The following is an 18,257-nucleotide window of genomic DNA, read 5'->3' as shown; positions in this document are numbered from 1 at the left end:
CCCCAGAGTGGAGGCCAGAGCCCCTGGAATCATTCCCAGATGCACCCCGTCCAGGGGGGCCCCACTCCACAGCCTGCAAGGGCCTGGGAGGAAACCAAGATTGTGCCACCCAAGATAAAGGTTTCCGTCTGATTTTGTGGTTCAGCTGAAGTCGTGTTCTTAATTGTCCAAATAAACAGTTTTTAGCCTGGAGGCCAGGATGTGCCAAAACATGCCACTTCCCTCTCCAGCACCAACTGGGTGCTATGGGCACCATCCCATATTCTAAGTCACCGCCAGCACTAAACTGCCCAGTGGGCCGTGGTGGCCAGCAGGGAGGGCTGGCTACCAGCTGCGTGACCCCAGGCTTCAGGACGTGAGGCAGGGCTGGGCAGTAGAACGTCCCCTGCCAGGGAGGTGAGTCCTGCCCTCCCAGCTGCACCATCACCCGCTGTTGACCTTGCTCAAGCTGCTGCTTCCCACCAGGCCTTGGTGTCTACATTGTAAAATGAGAGAGGAGGGCTGGTACCATGCTTCTCAAAATGTGTCCCCTTCAGCATGAGCATCACTCGAGAACTTGTTAGAAATACAAGTTCTCAGGCCCCACCCCTACTGAATCAGAATCTCTCAGTTTGGACTCAGAAATCTGTGTTTCAGCAAGGCTTCCAGGTGATTCTGATGCCAGCTAAAGTTAGGAGATCTGCACATTTCCGTCCAGCTCTAATATTTAATGAGCCTTATTTCTTTTACCCCAAAGAACTATTTACTTCGCAGGTTATGTTATACCCTTGAAAGAAGGACCAGCCCTTCCCTTGAGAGAGACTGAGGGCTCAGCCCTTGTCCCCAGTTCCAGCCCGGCCTGAAGTTGGCGTCATGAGAGCTCTGGGCTCTGCCTGAACTCAGAGCTTGGTCCTCCCATGATCTGGAATCTGGCCTGGGCCCAGGACTCTGGATTCTGGGTGTGGCCTGGGATATAACAGCCCAGAGGAGCCAAGTTCAGTCAGCCCCAGTGGCCATCACATGGCAGGAGAGCCTCATTTCCAGACAGACTATCAGGTCAGCTCCACCCAGAGATTTGGAAGGGGCAAAGATCTAAAAGGAGGGCGATGCTAACTCCAGGATCACAGGCATTATGATGAGAACAAATGTTACTTCCTTGCCGCCAGCCTGCACACAGAGAAAAAAGCCCTAAGGAGAGGCCCCTTAGGGACACCAGCTGTGAGTGCACGCTTTCTCTGCGAGGAACCTCTAAGTGCAGATGAGGCCTCTGGGTCCACGCGGGGCAGTAAGAGGCTTCCCTCCCTGACTTAGATTCAAGCCCAAATCTGTCCACAGGAGCATCCTCAGACTTCTGACTGTCCCAGCATGGTGGCCTCAGCTGAGCGGTCTTCAGTAGCTGGTTTCCTGGGAAACACCAGCTCTGGAACTGGCACAGGCCAGCTCACAAATGGAGATTGCAGGGCAGGCCCAGGTTCAGGAGGGGCAGGCCGCCCAGCCTGTCCTAGAGTGCAGGGGGACCTGGGAGCTGGGCCCAGAAACAGAGGGCACAGTGAGCAGGGACAGGAATCTGAGACAGGAGTCGAACAGACACAGACTATCACAGCCTAACAGGCCCCTCGGGCCCCTCCGGGTGGCTTCAAGGGGGCCGCTCTCTGGTGGGAAAGAGGAGGGGTTGGCATAGCCAGACCCTTGGTTCCATAGGTAATACTTTCCTCCTGAGCCCTGGGCCACTGAACCATAGGGCCTGTTTTCACTGAAGCATGTTTCCCCCAAATTTCTGGGGCCTGTGATTAAGGTAACAGAGTGAGTTACTAGCACAAAGGGAAGAGGCAAGGCTGGGAGAGGGAGGAGGGTGGGCCGACTGACGGACACATCTGTCACTAATCACAGGGAAAGGCTCAGACCAAAACTCATTTCGGACCCAGAGCCTCTGGGCCTGTTTTGGGAAAGTTGACTAATCCCATAATCCTGCCCATCAGGCAGTTTTTCTGCCTGGCTTCCAAGTGGGAGTGGGAGAGAGGCCTGGGGGCAACCGTCCGCTGAGGAATGTATCCTCTTAAAGGGGAAAAGCCACCTTAGTTGGGCTTTGTTCCACAGAGGTCTACGGTTTAGGAGTGTCAGTAGCTGGGCCTTGACGGCAGTGCCAGTGCTGGGTGGAGGCCAGCCCTCGAAGCAGGGGGTGAGGAGAGAGCACAAGGGGCCCTGCAGGACCACTGCCACCTCTCTGGGCCTGCTACTCAGATGTGGGCTGGGACCAGCAGCTCAGCCTGGCCAGGGAGCTGTTACAAATGCAGGCTCTCAGCGCCCCCCGCCCCCCCAGCCTGCTGCACTGGGCCTGGGAGACACCTTCCTCCCTAGGCTGCTGGGCCACTTAGGGGATGGAAACAGCACAGCCCCCTCCTCCAAGAACTGCCAGTCCTTTCACAGTCCTGACAACTCAGGTGGGAAGTGACCTCAGCTTGTCCACATCCCCAGTGCCGGGGAGACCCCTGTTCAGGGCAGAGACATTCGAGGCAGCGATCTGGTACCCGTGTAGACTCATGCACATGCCAGTCCACACACAATCACACGCACATGCTCCCCCCACCCCATAGTGACTTCAGTGCACCAACCCAGCAATACATAAATGATACAATTTAAAACCAGAACCTCCTCAAGTCACTAAGTAGCCAAGTTCCAGGAAAGTTCTGTGCAAACTAGATTTGTCCCTCTGATCACATTTTCCCTTCGTTTGATATGAACATTTCAGAGATGTGTTTGTTTGATGCTGGTGGGTGGGGGGTTTGAAATGAAAATATGTATTTTTAAAAGCACACTTGAAAGGAATCTGAAAAGGAATACTTTTCAGATCATATACAGAAAATAACAGCCTTACAGTCAAACCTCACCAGTCCCACTCAGGGAGACCTCTGCTACAATGAAACCCCAAAGTATTTCCTCTTGGTCTGTGTCCGCCAGTGAAGCGCAGGAAAGAAGAGGAATCTCCTAGGTGATTTTTTGGTAAAGGGCTTAAAGTCAGCTTCTTCCTGTGAGTGTCCCATAGTGATCCCAGCCCATCTAGCCCTGGGTCTCTTACAGAGCGAGCTGCACGCGCTGTCTCTTTAAAAGTGTGGCCTGAGAGTCTGTTTACCAAGATGTTTGTTTGGGTCTCAGTGGGAGGAAAGGAAGAAGATAAAAGTGGGTTGGGATACTAGAAAGACAGAAGACCAAAAGAAAAAAAAAAAAAAAAGAAGAAGAAGAAAAAAGAAGAAAAGAAAAGAAACAAAGAAAGAAAAAAAGCCCGAATGCAGAAAAAGCAAGATAAGAAAAGCTAGGTTTTGAGGGAAAATTTATTTTTGCAACAAGGATTCCAGTCCCCCAGGGACTGTTTCCACCCAGCAAGTTCATCACCAGATGCGTAGGCTGGTCAAACACAATTCAATGGAGGGAGCCTGGCCACTGAGGGCCACCTGCCCAGTTCAGGCTCTGGGCCAAGGGGCTGGCACTGCAGCTCCTGGGAAGGGTTAGACTGAGGTTAGAAGGAGGACAAGGTGAGAGCAGCCTGGATACAAAGCTGGCAGCTGGGCCTGTGGGAGGGACCAAAGCTCCCAACCTGGGCTCTGGGTATGGGCACCCAGGATCCCTGCACCTTTGTGTGGTGGACATATGGGCACATTTAGGTCAACAGTACCCCGGAGAGAGAACCCGCAGCTTTCACAGCATCTCACAGGCTCCCCTGATGCCTAGGACCAGCAGCTGGGATCAGGCCTGAATCAAGCCCCCTGAGATGTTAGGTGGGTTGTGGGAACCCTCTGCTTTAGATGTGCTGGTGAATCTGCTTCCAAGAAGGAGGAAGCCATTTCCAGTGACCAGGGAGAGAAGTACAATGAGAGCTGTCACTCCAGGCAAGACCAGAAAAGAGCAAGGTTTTGAGATGTCGTTGCCAGAGTCCAGAGTCCAAAGATGGTTGACACTGAGTGAGCTTGTGGGACAGGGAGAAACCTCTAGGCTTGCACCCTGTCTCTGGTGAGTCCGTTCTGGATACCAAGTAAAACTACCCACAAACAGGCTGGACACACAGCACGCACATGCGCACACATGCCCAGATGTCATCCACTTTCCTCACCCAGCCCTCCTGGACCGCAGGCTCCCTGCAGAAACGGATCTGCCCACGCTGGCTCTTTGAAGCCATGCCTCTGCAGGGAGGACAGCTGAGGGCTATGGGTCATGCTGAGGACACTGTCTAGCCCCGCCTGGACAGGCAGAGGCCACCAGGACCTTCTCAGGGGACAGCTGGGCCCAGACGTTCCTGGAGCTGGACCCCAGAATTTTTCTTCATGTCATATTCTGAGGATTCAGAAACAGCCTCTAAGTGGGATTATCCCATCAGGGCTGCTTTAAACTCTAGCTGCACCAGCTCCAAAGCATGTCCTGTCTCCTGGCAGTGTGGATGAGGAGGAGGGCGATATGGGGCAGAGATTGGGTCAACTTCAGGTCACAGGACGGAGGCGGTCATACCTCCTACTCCCCCAAAGACCCCTAGCCCCTAGAATCCTGGCCCTTGGGATGTCAGGGCACCTCTGTCCCCACTGCCACATGTCACAGGAAAGGACTCCCTAGCTAGGGAAAAGTTGCAATTTTTGAGATCAAACTCCACTCACCAGGAAACTAGGTGATTATACTTGCCTCAAAAACTCAAAGTAAAATGCCGCAGCCTGCATTCTGTTTGATTTCTCCTGGGGGAGCCAAGGGCAGTTTGCTTTTCACTTAAAAGGTTATTAGATGTGCTTCTTGAGGGCAGGGGCCATGTCACACATCCCCAAAGGGCCCCTTCAGTGTTGATGTCAAGCACAGAGGCAACTTAATTCAGGCATGTTGATCACAAAAATGGAAAGATGGGCAGATGCACAGGCTACATCCAGCCTTTCATTTTGAGCTCTTCATGCCAGCTAGTTCAGAGGGAAGAGGCCAAAAGAGAGGAGATGTTCAGAGGGAGTCAGGGGGCCCTTGGGGGGTGACCCTGGGGGAAGAAGGAACAACAGTACAACATTGATTGGTCAAATCAAAACCCCTATAGCCCTGAAATCCCTGCAGAGCCTGGCAGGGATTCAGCTGAACTGTCCACTTGCTCTCAACTTGCTACAGGCTCCCATCCTCCTGCCCAGCTTTTAGGGTGCCCCTGTCAGGCCACCTCTTGTTAAATAAACCTGCCTTTGTGTGTGTGTGTGTGTCCTGGAGGAGAGAGAATGGACTGGGGGAGGGGAGGAGGATCTGTTTGTCAAAATAGACCTCCTGAATGCTTTTAAGGGCCTGCAGTTTGGATGAGTAAATATTTTCCCTTTCAGATGAAAGGTGCAATCATCGCCGTTTTTTAATTACTTTAATTAGAAAAGATTGCCTTAATCTTTTACTTATCTGTACTATTGTGGGAACTGCCAGAAAATGAAGTGCAGGGAAAACAGGTGGAGTTTGACCTTTGCTCTCAGCATCTTGAATTTCTTCTTGGCTGGTAATTAAGAAGAATCAGGGGAAGTTCCTTGTAGAATCTAGGAAACGCAAACACACACACAATCGTGGATACCAGGGCACGCTGGCTCTCTCTCTCACACACACATTCACATGCGCACACAGGCACTCTCATGCACATGTGTGCACATGAGTGGAAAGGAAAGTGGACCCCAATGGGGCAGATCAGAAAGTTCCAACTTTTGAGAGCAGTGTTCCTGCTCCAAGCCCTGAGGTGGCTTAATGAGTTTCCCAGGGTGGCCTAAAATGATTAATTAAGCAGACAGCTCCTCACCCCCTCCCCAAACAACGGAAACCCAATAACGGTCTGTTTGGGGAGGGAGCGGCAGGGGCCCCCGACTCCAGGGGTGATTTGGGACGTGGTGTAAGAGCCAGGAGCCCCAGATAAGGGATGATAGCAACGGCCTGTAACGGCCACTGAGGCTCACCCCGCCCAAGCACCGGCTAAAGGGCCTCCTTCTGCTCCTGGCCTCTGGCCTCCTGCCCTGTCCGGGCGCTCCCCAGCCCAAGGGGACCCTTGGCAAGATGACAGGCGTAGTTGTCTCTGGCCTCCCTCCCATTCAGGAGCCCTCCCCTTGCCCATTTCTACTGTGCACCATGCCTGGGCTCGTAGCTGAACACTAGGAAGGGATTCTAGAGTCTGCCTGGGCTTTCAGAGCCACAGCATGGAGGGGAAGGGAAAGGGAAGAAGGTGGGAGGGGTCCTCGGGGGCTTCTCTCTCAGATCACCAACGTTGTGGGGAACGTACTCTGTCCTTCAGAGCTGTCAGGGGCCCCCAGAGCCCAGCATTAACCATTCACCGACTCAGCGAACAGACTGATTACTTCCAGTGTTCAAGATGCCGTGGCGAGCAATGGTATGAAGTGCAGGCTCCTGGGGCCCCAGCCATGAGGATCCAGATTTTGTTGCCTGAAAGGAGTCCTGGAATCCAGGGGATGCTTGGACATAAGCAGAGCTCAGCACTCGTGTGTCCAGCAGCACCTCTGTTTTCTGCATCTATAACCTGGACCGGCTGCCTCCAGAACCCTATGGATGTTTCTCTTGGAAGACGCCCCAAGGATTCAGCTGGGGTGTTGACGTTGTGTCCTCTTTTCCACAGACAAGAACACGGCCTTCCTTCGCAGACAGGCACGTTCCCTGGGGCCTGGGACAAGAGCAGGACAAAGGTGTCTCTGGCATAAGGAACACCCAGCTGAGGGTTTGCAGTCTGTCCTGGGCCTTGGAAACAGGCCTTGCAAAGGGGACGGGGACACTGAAGCAGGCCCAGGCCCGGCCAGCCTGCAGGTTGGGAGGAGATGGAGGCGGAGGTATGGATCGGGCGGAGCCAGGAACAATGTTTTCTTTCTCAAATGCTCCGGGTGCTTGGGTTGGATTTCCAGCCTTGTGTTTACAGCATCTGCAGCCGCGTCCCCATGACCGCGTCTGTCTGTACCTGTGTCTTTCTCTACAGGTGTCTGTCTGTGTTTGCGTGTTCTATCTGAGTGTCTGATCACACCTGTGGGCATTCGTCTCTCCGTGTCTGGAGGAGGCCTTCTGAGAAAAATGGCTCTGGCTTCCGCTGGTGTGAGCTCTTCCACCTCAAAACATGGCTAAAATAAACCTTGCTGAAAAAGCTTTAACAACATTTTTTTTCCCTGTCCCTGGCATGGGCAATAACACCAGCGGGTCTCCACGGTCAATTTAGGAAGCTTGGGAAAACACTGCTTGTAATTAAAAGTCTAGAAGGGCCTCAATTAGGGCAGTGTTTGCCCTGCCAGGCCTGTTCCCAAACCCCGCTCGGCAGCATTCCTCTCCTGGCTGGAAAAAGCCTTTGATTCGCACCAAATGTTCAGTGGCCACACTGGACCGGGCCTTGGCACTGCCTCTCCTGCCAGCTGCTCAGGGCATAGGCGGGCCTCTACCCTAATGCTGCGACCTGAGACTTTGTCGGGCGAGGCTGGAGGAGCAGCCCCCACTCTCCGCACCCGCCTGACTTCCCAGCCCCTCCGTGATCCTGAGCTCCCACTCTCGCAGGCGCAGACCTCCTGGAGAGTGGGGATCCCAGTCCACCCAGGCGCCCACTCCCTACCCGGGGCAGCAGTGTTCATTCTAAGAATGAAAAGCGGTATGTTAAGCCCATCTGAGGATGAGCCAGCTGTAGTCACTGTGGAGAGAGGTGGTATTGAGGTGCAGCAAGGGACACTCCAGTGCCTCTTCTTACTCTGCAGAGGCCACCTCCATCTAAGCAGAAGCCTGGCCATGAGCTACAGCCACCTCAGGACATGCAGCCAGAGGGCTCCAGGTCCCCGAGGACCAGAGGATGCAGGGCCCGGCTGGGAGGGTAGGGAAATAGGGCAAACCTCTGACCTCTTGAGTCCCAAGGATTAGAGACAAGGACTGAACTGGGACAGGGCCCAGGGTGCTGTCTGTCCCCTCCTTTTGGTAGGGGTGGGATAGCCAATGGCAGAAACACAGGGATCAAGAGTGTTGCCTCCTTCCTGGGGAAAGGCTCAGGGTGGGTGGGAAAGAGAAATGCTGAGTCAGCTCTGGAGAAAGCCTCTTTTCCCGCCCAGGACACACACACACATGCACACGCACACACACACTGAGGCCGCAAGTGGGCCCTTGGTGTCCCAGATCACAGCCACCCACACACTCACATTCTTCCACAGGCTCGTACCAACACCCACTCACAATCATGGACATGGCCACAGTGGGACACACAGCCACTGTAACAAAGGCCAGTCAGCCCCAGGCAAAACTGGGCTGCCCTCTAGGGTCCACCAGTCCTTGGCAGCCCCCAGCACCTCTTGCAAGAGCGGAGGCAAACAGCGGGGTGGGGAAGGAATCACTGTGCTGGCAGATGGTCTGTGATGCAATGCCAAGGTCAGGTCCTCGACCCCATTGGCCATGCCCTGGGGGGTGGGGCAGGAGAGTTTGGAGAAACCTGGCAGAGGGCAGCCTAGGTGTCCACCCCAGCTCTGCTGATGCCCCAAAGGGAGGGACTTGCCCCAGCAACCGGGAATGGCAGGGGAAGGGTTACAGGCTAACCAGAAAAAACAATTACTAACGGGAAAGGCAGCACATTCCAGCCCTGCTTAGCAGGGCCGCCAGGGCCGTGGGTGGTTCTTGGATTATGCATTTCCTTGAAAACAAAAAAGAAAGTTCAGGGCAGTTCAGCTGTGCCCTGAATCTCACTCTGGGGCCTTTGTCTCCAGCCCCCTCACAGCCCGCGTGCCCGCACACACGCACGCGATCCCTCTGGCCCAGCCAAGTGTCCACGGGAAAGTGGGAACGTTAGTATCACTGGCAAGAAAAGTTGGGGGAAGGCTAGAAAGAAGAACTGAAGCAAGAAAAAGGACAGGGTAGGGAGTAAGGGACCCCAGAGAACTCTCCTTGCCCAGAAGACTCTATTCTGCGGGTTAGGTTGTGGGGAACGTATGCTGATTCACTCAGCAAACCTATACAGAGCTCCTGCTCTGTTCCAGACATCATGCCACACACTGGGGCATCCCCGAGGGGTTCCTGTCAGGAAGACCCGGTCTCTTCTCCCCAATTCTGTCTCAGGTCCAAGCACTTGTCCATCTATGCAATCTGGCCTCCTGATAGATCCTGGTTACTGAATTCAGACTAAGAAGTGGGAGCTGATAAGGCTGAGAGACAACCCCCCCAGAGTGGTTTACTTTTTAAGGAGGATAAGGATGATGGTGCCTCCCTATGGAAGAAGAGGAGGGGGCAGCCATCTTGCCATAAACATGGGAACAGAATCCAATGGCCGCTGAGTCTGACCGGACACGTCCTTCTCCCTTGATCCATCATCAAAGCCCATGAGGTGTCAGCCTCCCCATTGCAAACAGGGAAATGGAGGCTTGGCGAGGGATGGAAGGCCTCACTCCAGCCACTGCACAGGCTGCCTCCTCCCTGGATCTCTGTCTTTCCTCAGATCTCTATGTGGCTAGCTCGTTCTTATCTGTGAGGTCTCAGCTTGAACACTGTCCCTCCGAGAGGACCTGTCTGAACTCCCGTCTGAAGAGCTCTGCCTGCAATCCCTCTGTTCCCTTCTGATTTCCTGTGTGTTTATCTGAAGTTTGTCTTGCTAGCCAGACTCTCACCTTCTGGAGGGAAGGGCTTGAGTCTGTTTCATTCACCACCTTTATCCCAGCTCCCGGGATAGTGCTGAGCACACAGTAGGTGCTCAATAAATGTTTGTGAAATGAGTAAAGAAATGAGCGGCCACATAGCTCAGGTAGGTAGAACCAGGTCAGGTCAACTTCCAGGCCTCCCCTCCCATTTGTGTTTTCTCCTCCATCAGACTCCCTCCAGTAGGACAAGCTGAGCAGGATGCTCGGAGCTTTTCCCTCCCAGCCCTGGCCTGGATAGAAAACAGCCCAAACTTAAAAAAATAATAAATCAGATTCCATAGCTGGACTACATGTTGCTTCTGCAAGGCCCAGATGCCTCGTCCTGACCAGGGAGCTGGATCTCCAGTCTTTCGTTTCTCTCTGTGTGGAGTCTCCAGGGGCCGGGCACAGAGGTGACAGGGAGAAGCACATGTCCGGAAAGAGGAACCTTGAGCTGGTGTCGTTTTCTACTCCCTGTCCTTTCTGTGTTGAAAAGAGAATTTACTTCCCTTCTCATTTTCCTTTTTGCATTTTTCAGGCCACATGCGAATTGTCCCAGCCAAGGGGGTGGTGGTCCTCAGGGATCTGTTGCCAGGCCTCAGCTTCTCTGAGTCACTCCATGGAGGTCAGGCAAGGTCTTGGGACCTCAGTTTGCTCCCCACGGACGCTCTCCTCCCAGACCTCAATGCAATCCCATTTTTCACTTGGTCTCCCCTACTTCAGCCAGGCACTGCTGGAAGAAAGCCTCGAGGACAGGGCTGTAAAGAATCTACATGGCAGCTGACACGGCCAGTTTTCCTCGCTCGGCATCCTAATGATGGCGATGCTGCAGTGGCCGGCTGCTAGAGGTCCGCCCTGTCCCACAGTCCTGTGCTCAGCCAGACTTGGACGCCAGCAAGTTGCCCATCCGCTTTGGTACCCTTGCCCACCCCGTCCATCTCTCCCTCATTTCTGTTGCTGATATTCCCTCCCTCTCCTCCTCCCCACTCCTCAGCCCCTCTGTATATGGGGTGGGGAGAGTGCCCCAAGCCTCAGTTCTGGCCAATGAGACCTGCCCACCGAGGTGGAAATCATTGCAATAATTACCAAGCCTCCTTGGCGGCGCTGGTGGGGGTGGAGAGGCAGAGGAGACAACTAGAGCCTGCCTAATGGGCCGGTGAGCCCCCACGTCTGACAAAGGCCACTGCTCCCCAAGCATCCTTGAGGCAAGAACAGAGAACTAGCCCCTTGTCCTTTGGAGGTGTTACAAAGCCTGGGACCTAGCACATTCCTTGGGGCGAGAGAAATGGAGGCTCAGGGGGTCCAAATGAGGAAGGCCAACTCCCAGCCCAGAAATGGTCTAGCCAGGGAGGTGGGGTGCCCCAGGGACGCCCCAGGGGCCTGCTGCGTCACACCATCCCTTCCCATGCACTGAGCTCCCACCCAGGCCTCTCCCTTGGACAGCTGGGTGGGGGGACCATGAAAGGCCTAAACCACACAGGCTAGAGGGGCTGGAGATGGGAAACCAGCTGGTCCCCATCCTGTTTCCTCTGGAGCCATTTTGTCCTCAGTCCAGACCTCTAGATGTAGCCTGTCCCCTCTTCCTCCTCCTTCTTCTTTTTTTTTTTTTTTCAAATGGAGGTACTGGTGATAGAACCAAGGACCTCGTGCATGCTAAGCATGAACTCTACCACTGAGCCTGTATCACCCTCCCCCCATCTCCTTCTTAAGGCTCCAGAAGCAGATTTCAAAAGCGGGAGCTCCCTACTCCCAACCCAGCTACCTTCACCCAGAGGGGGAATTAAGGACAGGAGAGGCCCCGCACAGCCAGAGTCATCTCCACAACTTCTTCTGTCACCTAAAGACGGGCACCAAGGTCCCCTGGGCTCTGCCACCCATCAGCCCAAGTAGGACTTTGTGCTGGGGCAGAAGGAAGGGGAGGGAGCAGTAAATATGCATTGGTTTGGACTGAGATAAGCTGAACTGACACGTATGATAGCTTTTCCTCTGGCTCTGCTCATGTGCCGTGGGTCCTCCTGCTTTAAGCCTCAGTATCCTTCTCTGCAAAATGAGGATTTGGGCTGAGATCTCTGCTCTCAGAGTCCAGGCATTCTATAGGAGAGAAACAGGCCATAGTAGCTTCAGTCTTATTGGTTCCACACTGGGCTTCATCCCTAAGATTTCCTTTGCAGACCAAGCTCAGAGCTGAGGAATCTTGGATCACCTCTGGGCTAGGTGATGCCCGTGTCTGTCCCAGCTTGAAGCTTCCAGGGATGAGCAGCACCACACCCACTGCAGGAGGGCCCAGGCTGCTTGCGGAGATAGTACTGAACACACAGATACAAATGGGGCACAGACACAGGGGAGAATGTGCACCCATGTTCATTCATATATGCTTATGTGCACATACACGCGCGCGCGCGCACACACACACACAAACACACACACACACACACACACACACACACAGTTTCACACACACAGTTGACCCCTGCAGCCCTGCTTATGAGAAGGCTCCAGCTGGAGGAATTTCCTCATGTCTCCCTCTGAACCTGCCCCATTCCCACCTACCCCCTCTTTGGACTCTTCAAGTTGACCTAGCTGAGCTCTGTCTGGAGATGAGGAAAATGTCTCTATCTGTTTTTCAAATATTTGGGGCTTGCTAAAGACCAACACATTTTTTTTAAGTGTGTATAATTCGAGGGCAATTTGATCCATATGTTTCTGATTCTCTTGCGCTTAAACCATCAAAATATTGATTTTTAAGAGCCATTTGATGTCTAAGGAACCTTTTTAATAAGCTTTTAAAGCTCTTTAAACCCAGAGACTGGAGCCAGTGCCAGGGCCCAGGCTGGCTGCTGGCGGGCTGCAACCCCTCCTCTGCGCCATGATTATTTGGAGCCAAGTCTCAGTCCCCCTCTGTGGGCCTCACCTCTGCCTGGCCTCCCTGCCTCCCCCAGAACTATCCAGGGGTCCCAGTTTCAGCATCTTACTCTCCTGACAGAGGGGCTCACCCCTGCTTCTTTTCACAGACCTCTCTCTTATTTCCTCAAAGCACCCTTAAGACACAGACCAAAGAGGAGCAAAGGTGATTTTTAATTTTTAAAGCCTGCATAATATTTTGCTGTATAAATATGCTACCAATTTATTTAACCAATCCCCATCGAACAACATTTAGGTCATTTCCAACTGTACAGCTTCCTGCCCATTTCTGATTATTTCCTTTGGATACGTTTCTGGAAGTGAAAATACGGGGTCAAAGACTGTGCATGCCCTTAACGCTCTTTCTACACATGTTGCCACCTCATTTTTCTCAATGCTTAGACCACCTTATACTTCCACAGTTCTCCCCTCCCGTACTCTTGAGAGGAATGTTCATTTTTGTTCAAACAATGCTATGCCGTTTGAGCACACAGAAGCCCTCTCATACAGCTCAGAGCCGGGTAGACTCTGAAGCCAGAACACCTGCATTTGAGTTCCAAGTCTGCTATTTCCTAATTAGAACAGTTACTTATTCTGTCTGTGCCTATGTCCCCATCTATAATTTGGGGATAATAATGGCACCATCACATTTGCTTACCATGGGGACTAAATGAGACCATGTATATAAACTTAAATTACTTAGCGTCTGATGCATCAATAAATGATGGCTAATGTTATCCTTTAGCTATTCCTTCAACCCAGAATGCCCTTCTCTTTCTCACCTTTTTCATGCACCTTTCCCCCTCCCCCACTTTTCTGATGTACTCACTACCTGGGTCATCACTTGTCCTTACACTTAGCTAAGCTCCATTTCAATTCAAATCAATTCCATCCCAACGATCCTGGCATTGTGCAAGCCAGGGCCTGGGGAGATTTGCAGACACATAAAATACACTATCTCTGAGGGACAGGTCAGATGTGCTCTTTGAGCATTAGAGTGGTCCCCACCCCAGCACATGCCATTCCTCATGCTTTGATCTCCTGTAACACTTTGTGTCCTTAAGGTCATTGTGACTATGAGACACTATGTACTGCTCTCTATCACAACTTCATTGTGTGTGTGTGTTTGCGTGTGCATGCATGTTCTTGTGCACACGTGTGTGTGTGCATGTGTGTGTTTAGACTTTAAATTCCTGAGGTGCAAAGGTAACATGGTGAGTTTCCTCTGACTCTTCCACAGATCTTACCCTTGGCAGGGCACAAAGCTGCTATTTAAGAAACACACGAATGAATGATTGAATGAATGAATGAACGAGCGAACAAAAATCAAACCGAAACTCCCACTCAGGGTGAGGATTTGGGAAAAGGATTTGACTGGGAGTCAGGAATTCTGCATCTGAAATGTGACAGGTCCTGTGTGACATAGGATGGGCCTTGCCCTCTCTGTTCCTCAGCATTCATCCCCCAGAGTGAAGAGATTGAATGAGATGATCTCAAAGGTTCTTCCCAATGCTGAAGACACTCTGAAGCCTCCCTTCCCCAACAGCCCTTGTTCCCAATTGCCAGCCCCTCTCAGTCCCTCCAGACTCAGAACTCATCAGACCCACAAAGGCCCCGGTCCAGTTTGGGGAGGGCCTTCTGCTCCCCTGCCTCGTGGGGCTCAAGGCTATTTTGTCTAAGTTCTCCAGGAACGGAGAAAAAGCACAGAGGCTTTTGCTAAAGCCCAGTGGGCAGGTCTCTCTGAGGACAAGGATTAAGTTTGTCTCTGTTGATCTCTCCTCTAGTTGACTCCCCTGTCTGGGAACAGCTTCGGATTCTCTGGGGTTTATCCTCCCTCATATGGTTCCATTCCCTTTGTGATACCCCTGCGCCGTTTTCAGCCATCCCTGTGGAGCGCCTCTGATAGGCAGAATAGACCCCAAAAGAAGAAAGCAAATTTTGATCCAGGCTGGTTCTCAGTGAAGTCCCTCTTCCTTCAACAATCTCAATTTGGGAAAGAAACAAGACTGTCCCGACTCCCTGGCCTGGGGCGTCTCTGCCAGACCTCACACCAGACCTGAAAGACCGTCTCTACTGCTGAGGGGGACAGTCCCAAGGGGCCTTGGCTTCCCTTCATCCCAGCCCAGGACATTTCCAGACTCTGATGGAGCTGCTGGTGATGGGATGGTAGGTTGACCCTCAAAGGATTATCTGGATTTGGAAGGGTCACTCAGGGGTCAGCAATCTGGGAGGACCAAGCCTAACTCAACTCAGAAGAGGTGGGCAGAGGGTCTCTGTCTCTGAGAGACGCCTTCTGTCTCAGAATGCCCGTCTGCTCAGGGAAAGAGGCCTAATGCCTCTTAAAGGACTTACTCCCTGCCCACCCTCACCCTCCAGACATCAGCTTTGGGCTATAAGGTGCTGTTTCTATTGACAACACAGTGACAGGAATGTGAGCTTTATGTAAAGAGTAGAGGATGTTTCTGAGCAATTTATGTGACATTTTTAAATCCAAGTTTTAAAAATTCTGTTGTTCCAAAACAGACACCGAGGCTTCAATACTCAAACTGAACAATCTTTTACTTTTAAAAATAAAGCCTTGGCGTTCATAACCAAAGGGGGTTCTCCCAGAAACCCCATTTTTAATGACCTTGATTCTGACTCATTTGATTTAAAATATATGATTTTTACCCCCCTCTTTTGCACACAATCCCACATACACACACACACACACACACACACACAAGCAAACACACTTGCTCCATGGTCCTGAACAAGTTTCTCAATATCTCTGGGCCTCGGTTTTCTAATTTATAAAATAAATACAATTTATATAATTTACAGAATAAAAGATTGGCTAACTATGTCCAAGTTCCCTTCCAATGCTTTAATTCTATTATCTCAAGGGAATTCTGAGCACATGAACTTACTGCAGCAGCTGTAGAGCAAAGAAACTATTCTGCCCTGGGTAATTCCCAGGGCATCCCCCCAGCCATGGGCTACGGATGAGGTGGAGCCAGCTGAACTAATGAGGGGGGCCAAACACTGCACAGGCTTTCAAGAAACACCTCTGTGAGCTACACAGGGGCAGCACCACGTCTGTCCTGCTCACTGCTGCCTTCCTGCCACCCAGCACAGGGTCCTGCGCAGAACAACTATCCAATATGGTTGCTGAATAAATAAGGCAATTAATTAACTAATTAATTAAGGCATGCATGCTGGGTCTCTTCCATGATTCAAATAGCTCTTTTCCAAAAAAAAAAAAAAATTCAAATTTTTTTGTCACAAGAACACCTAACATGAATTTTTTCAGAGGATTCTAGGCCAGGTATTGGCAAATGTAAGCTACTAAAACAGATCCAAGATAACTCCTATGAAAAAGCCTCCTCCCCCAAAGGTAACCTATGATGATACAAGCAAACTGAGTTTTACTGACCTATTGCATTGAGGTAGGGCGCCTCACAGAGAAGGCTGAAACGAAGTCTCCTTAGAAGAAGTCAGGCTATGGTTTTCGTTGTCTTAGTAGAAGGTGGATAGCAGAAGTGGAACCAGTACTTGGACTGATTATTTTTTTAAGGCAAAGGTCGGTTCAAGTGAGGTGAGGTGATGAGTGAAGAACAAAGTGTTATGGAAATCCAGACCTTCTGTGGTGATAACGGCATAATTGATGGAAGTGGGGTGCTGGTTCTTATCCTCCAGGCCCTCCCCTCTACGGCCATTCTGTGGCCAAATCAAAGGGTCAACCACAAAAGCAGCCTCTCCATCACTGTCAGGATTCTCAGTGACACTATCATCTCAGAAACAACAATTTTGAGCTGGACTAATCTCCCTGTTCCATCTGTCAGGTGATGAGTTGCTGGGTCATATGATGTGATTATATCTGTACACCCACGGTCAAGACTCTGGAGAGTCTACACTTGGCAACCACTATGGACATGAAGAGGAAAAGGGTGATCTTTAGACTTTGAAGAATCCCACATTATTGAACCCAGGTTAAAAATCATGTTCTGGAGTCCATTTGGGTTTACCTTAGACAGAAAGGTGCCATCTCCTTCAGTTTCAAAATAGATTGTTATATCTCATCAGTAATAGTTATCCAAGTGTGACACAAAATGTCAATGGCACAGATAACTCCTAGACTAGCTAACAGAAAATCTAAAGCTAGTTGATTGTCCATTTCCATTGGGCCAAAGAGTTTAGATTTGCCCCATGAACCTCAAAACTATGGAAGTTTATTTGTAACATCAGCTTAGGTTAATGATACATTTCTGTCATCCTTTCCCAATGATATAACCCTCGTTATAGAAATTACCATTTTGATGGTACACAGAAAAAGTGAATCAATAGTTCCTCCAGGTAATTTTCTAGAATAGTCTATGTGACTTCATTTTGTAAGTTCCTGGAGGCATGCTTCATTGAGACATCTTCCTCAGAGGGTGCTGAGAGCCTAAATGCCTAAACATTTCTAAAAAGTTAAGGCTTGATTTCCACACACAGAAAACAGTCCCCTAGTGGGGCACAGACTGTGTCGAAAATATAGGTGCTGAATGATAGCTGGATCATCGCTTTGGCATCTCCTTTGGGTAGAACCAAAATAATAATAACAATAAAAACAACAACAACAGTAATAAACATGACAATCACCGAAGACATTTCCTCAATAAAATCTATGCCATGGAGCAGCACCAATGCTATAGCACAGCAAACCATTACTGCAAAGTAGCAAACTAGAAAGAAATAGGCCAAAATTAAAGGAAGACTGCTAGACAGAGGAGAATGTGTTCATTTGTGACTCCAACCATCTGAATGATCTTATTACAAAGATGTGGAAGCATGTCTATTTCATGCTTTCATCTGCTTAATAGAAAGGTCTCAGGTTAGAGTCTCCTTCTGAAGATTTTCTGCTTCTGGGGGATTCTTACGCATCCTCCCTGGGAAATTTCTGTTTGGGATGGCCTTCGGGTTGCCAGGGATGGTCTGTGTTTCTTTCATTGGGAAGCATGTAACCAAAAATCAAACCCCTGGAGTTTTACCGCTCTCCTAAGTGTCTGCAATAACTAATGTCTTTTTCCATCAAGGTCCAAGGGCTGCCTTTCTCTGATGTCTCTTCTAGAAAATCAAGTTTTAGGTTGTGCAGGCATAGATTAGGAGGATGTTAATAATAAAACTGGCCTATTGTATGGCTCCCTTTCAGTATTTGGCTATTGCTGCTTCTAACAGGGCAGCGTCTGGGATGAGAGGTGATATTCCTAGATGCTTGGGTAGGCTTGTTACCAGCTTATGAGGAAAGTGCTGTACTCTCAAAGGAGGGGATCGTGCTATCATTAAAGCCAAGGGCAGGACTTTGGGCCAGGGAAATTCAAGTGTTTCTGAAAGCTGGGCTAAGTTTAACTTGAAAATTCCATGTGTCCTTTCTACTTTGCCTGAAGATGGGGAGTGGTACGGACAGAGGAAATTTTGAGTAAGCAGCAACGCCTTGCAGAATTGTTTAACGATCATCTCAGGAATGGGAGGATACTCATCCCTAGAGCAGTAGACTGCGACTCCTCCAGGAGGAAACACAAAATCGAATGGCTTGTTCTCATGCTCTTCAACAAGGAAAGGTTTCAACAAATCTGAAAACAAACAAGCCAAAAAAGCCGACAACAAACAAAAACAAAAACAGCAGAACAGATTCATATTCCATTAAAATGGATAATTGTATCACATTCATTTGGAAGTTTTCAAAGAGGCCTTGAGGTCTTGATTCCCAGCCATGCCCCACCTTTACTGTTTTGCCGAGATCATGTTGTT

The 18,257-nt window shown here is 50.6% G+C and overlaps 2 long non-coding RNA genes across 6 annotated transcripts in view; one reads left to right on the top strand and one right to left on the bottom strand.

Annotated features, from left to right (window-relative positions):
* Positions 1–18,257, bottom strand: part of LOC116668959 — a 199,235-nt gene that overhangs the window by 103,356 nt on the left and 77,622 nt on the right. The window lies entirely within an intron of this gene.
* On the top strand, positions 5,482–7,103 carry LOC116668960. Its single transcript, XR_004326285.1, has 2 exons — positions 5,482–6,791; positions 6,935–7,103. It is a non-coding gene; the product is annotated as an uncharacterized LOC116668960 (long non-coding RNA).

This window comes from Camelus ferus, chromosome 15, assembly GCF_009834535.1.
Source record: "Camelus ferus isolate YT-003-E chromosome 15, BCGSAC_Cfer_1.0, whole genome shotgun sequence".
Lineage (NCBI taxonomy): Eukaryota > Metazoa > Chordata > Mammalia > Artiodactyla > Camelidae > Camelus > Camelus ferus.
The sequence above is the reverse complement of the archived record's forward strand: the minus strand, read 5'-3'. Positions and strand labels throughout refer to the sequence as shown.